Source organism: Sinocyclocheilus anshuiensis, unplaced genomic scaffold (genome assembly GCF_001515605.1).
Source record: "Sinocyclocheilus anshuiensis isolate Anshui unplaced genomic scaffold, SAMN03320099.WGS_v1.1 scaffold2177, whole genome shotgun sequence".
NCBI classification, from domain to species: domain Eukaryota; kingdom Metazoa; phylum Chordata; class Actinopteri; order Cypriniformes; family Cyprinidae; genus Sinocyclocheilus; species Sinocyclocheilus anshuiensis.
The window spans coordinates 116,190-120,499 of NW_015552714.1; positions in this window are offsets into that span (position 1 = coordinate 116,190).

The window sequence follows — 4,310 nt, forward strand, 5'->3', positions numbered from 1 at the left end:
TGTGTGTGTGTGTGTGTGTGTGTGTTATATTCAAACTATTATTATCCACTTGCAAAATACACTGTGTGTATTGTGTGCAACTGCTGTAAATGTAACTAATCTTTCTGCAATGTATAAGATGTCATGATGTCACGCAGCACACGTAGCTGAGAAATAGTGCTGAGGCAGGACAGAACATTCTAAAAGAGCTAGACGTGTCTTTCTCGGAACACAGTGTACCAATGCATGTGTGTGCTTGTGTAAGTGAGAGATAGGCTTTCAAAGTTGTTTTAGTGAGATATCTATCCCCAACAGTCCCTTAAGACTCCCTAAACAAAAGTTATAGGTTTCAAAATAAAACTCATAACACTCGATACAATGGAACAAGCACACACACTAGAAAATCTCAACTGGGGGTTGAAAATAATGGCAGGACAGAGGTTCAGTAAACAGAAACACCAGATAAGGACTATGCTGACAGCTATACTGATTAGAATTTCCCTATTTCACTCCTTGTTCTTCCCATCATCTCAACTGAAATGCATCACACAACAGCAGGACAGATGGTTGGCATTCAGTCAGAAAAAGATAAAGATGTGTTTGTCTGTATTAGTTAATCAAACATAAATGAACAAAAAGGCCAAACATCTTTCAGGAAACTAGTTAATTATAAGCAAAACGAACTGGATGTCACAGTGTTTTAATGGGGTTCATGCTGTCTTTCTCATTCACACAGCCATTTAACTGTATGTAGCCATTTAATAGTGTTGTCAGAGGGTATTGCCTATACACCTGGTCAAGCACCTTTGTAATAGAAACATTTAACATGATCCTTTAGCTTGTACATTATTTCCTGCGGCCAGTGTGAAAGCAGACAGCAAATAGGCCTAGCCTATATATGTTGTGCGAAAAGATCCAGATCTCACTATGATCTTTATTACTGGCATAAAACGGTCACATCTGTTTCACAATTTTCTTTCACCGAGGTAGTCACAGGTTATGACCCCATTTCTCCTCCCTCACCTTAATTTATTGTCAGACTCTCCATTTAACAGACGCTTTTCAGTAAAGGTCATCGTGTCGTCTTTGCTGTAAATGCAACACCACCTGAGCCTCCTAATACGCCAATGCAAAAAGCAAATTAAGAGGTTTAAAGTGTTCGAGACCGTTTAGATAGGAAGTCACAGAAACTCAGTAATGCGACAGAGACCTCTGGTGGAAAGTTTAGGCATATTCATGACGTCTAGAAGCATTGCGTTACCATACTGTGTTTAAAGTGCCCCTATTATGGATTTTTTTTCATGCAGTGTGTAACACAGCTCTAAGTGAATGAAAACATCCTGCAAAGTTTTAAATCTGAAAGTGCACCGTGTATAAAGTTATTGTCTCTCAAAAGAAAGAGTGGACTCTGAATCATTGAAACCAGTCTTTTTAAAAGGAATCCCAAGCCTTGTTGACGTCAACATGAAACATTAGCATAGGCCTATTGCCCGCCCACTTGTTGGTCTTTTTGCGTTGGTTGAATGAAAATGCAAATTCATTCTTTGCCACTAGGTGCCGTTTTTGGAGCGGTAAAAATAGCGGTTTCCCCGGTAACGGCTGTACACAAAGGAGCACTGCACTCACAAACACTGCTTTATCAGGCATTACAGGCATGATGAAATGAAAATGAGACCAATCGGACCAAGCACCACAGATTAGCGCCACACAAAGGAGGGGTTTGGAAAAATGAATCGCTGAGTGAATCGTTTGGGAGTCCTTAAGCAAGTAGTAAGGTAAAAATAAATGCATATTATAAGACAATGAAAGTGTTTTTTGACCTTGCATGCATGCCAACCTCTTGTTGGGGACTACCAAAACCAAAATATGAACCTTTCATAACCCATAATAGGGGCACTTTAATGCACCTTTTAGTTGCCAAGTCCGCGGTTTTCCCATGGAATTGGGCTATTTTAACACTGTTGCCCCTGGTTGTTTTTCATGTCAGCGGTTGAATGCAAACTGTACCAGGGGAACCCCGCCAAAAAAAACGTGTATTTTACCCCCGGGAATGCGATTTTTACCGGGGGAACCCTCGAAATTCGATTGGGCTAGTTTTGTCTGGTTTTTGAGTGGCAATTGGGCGGGTTTTGTTGCGAAAAACCTGTCAACACTTGCGGCGCATGGCGCAGCACAGCACAGCAGTGTAGCACACGAAGTTCATTCACAATGTGCCATCTCCACCACCCTCCATTATTACTGATACAAACGCGAGAAATAAAGTCACAATTGTGAGATAAAAGAAAAACCGCGACTATCTATCTAAATATCTTGTTTGAGTTGTGTGCTTTTTGAATGTTAGTTGTAGCTATATCCCATTGTTTCATTTAAACACATAGGCATACATTTTTAATTATTTTAATGATTTTACTGTCACTTCATCAGTCAAAATCCACATGGGGTTCAGAGTAATTTTATCCAAATTAATTTCACACTTATCTAGTACAAATATGTCGCTTTGTTTCATAATTACAGTGTATATGTTTTTCTTTCTTTCCTTCTTTCTTTCTTTCTTTCGTTCTTTACCCCAAAATAATAGAAGTGAAAGGGTGAAAGTGAAATCTGAGGGTCACATTGTAACATGACCATAGAGCTTAAAAATTGTATCTGATCTAAAGAAAAAAAAATGATACAAGACAAACTAAAATATTTTGTCAATAAAAACAAAATTAAGAATTAAAAATAACCTAATTTTGGAGTTTGGACAGCCCTGATTACAAAACATAGCTATATAGCCTAGTTCAAAACAATGTGGGCAAATAGATGAAGAAACACACAGATGAACACAACACTCCCCTCACTCCACACACAGCTCTCACAGAACAGGAAACAAATAGACGAGACAAAATGTGCTTTACATTTCTTGAAATAATAGTTTCTGAACATTAAACATTGACTGACAATTTTTATTCACCTGTGTCTCGTAATTTCTCATTAAAATTCATAAAAGTAGGCTAAATAGTGTAAATTACATCTCTAATGTCATAGAATAGCATTGTACGCACTAGTGCTGTGTTCGATACATCGATTCGACGATGTATCGTCACAGAGATTTGACGATACAAGTATCGATACAGCTGGCCCTGTATCTATATTGTGGCACGTGTGAAGCAGTGGAACGCGCTTAATTTGAATACAAGAACAACGTTTAAAATTGAGTAGAAAAGTGCAGGTTTCTAAAAAAAATTATAATAATGAATAGAGCATAATATATAGGCTACAACAAGGTTTAATCTGGCCGCAGAGGAACACAACTGGGATGCCTGATATAAAGAGACGTAATCCCGGACACAGAGCTTCACACTTTCGCAATACGGAAAGATCCAAGTAGATATAACTGCAGACCGGAGATCTCCAAAATGGGGCGTGAACTCCAAAAGTGGGCAGAACCTCCAAAATGGGGCGGGGTCTCCTCGCGCAAAGACTTTCACCATTGGCTCTGGCTCCAGCCAATTGTTACTGACTTACATTTCAAAATAAAAATTTATAAATTAAACATTGTTTCTAGTTCATCTAAAATAAAATATGCTATACAAATATTCTCCGTGAGAGCAGAGCCCAAAGCTCGTGGCCAGTGGTGTTCGGACTGGAGTTTGAACCTCTGCTTAATGATATAAACGGGAATCACTCACGAGCTCTTCTGCGAGCCGTCCCAGCGCAGGGGAACAATTTTACTCTATCGTTTTGGTCTAAGCAACGGGGACGTCCCGGGGCTCGAAATTCGCAGGGTATGAGGGGGTAGTGACGCTGGGTGTAACTAAACAGGTGCCATTGTCCGGTGAGGTCCTGTTGGGGAGTTACGGAAAGATCTCATAACGCATAATCTTATTAACTGTTTATCTCCTGAACTGCAACTTTATTTACCACGTTATTCAGCGCCAATCCCGCCGTGCAGTCAATTTCACTGGTTAAGGTTAGGGTCAGGTGTGGGGTAGGTTTAGGGGTTAGCAGTTTTGTAGCATAGTGTAGGAAATCAACACTTTAATTGACACAACCAATAAAATCTTTAGAATCAGCTGTGGGGCGGAGTTTGCACTGAAGTGGATTGGGGGTGGGGGGGAATGCGCATGCATATCATGTGCCTGTCTGTCAATGGAAGGAAGCCACGCCCTATTTTGGAGCTCCCACCCCGTTTTGGAGTTCCCGCCCCCATTTGGCGATCTCCAGGCTGCAGTTATACCCTTCTCAATGATTTCAAAACGATTCGTTCCAAGCAAGTTTGGAGCAAACCTCTCCCTTTCATAAGCCTACTCTGCTGTGAATGGTCAGCGGGCCAAACCTGTTGTGATTGG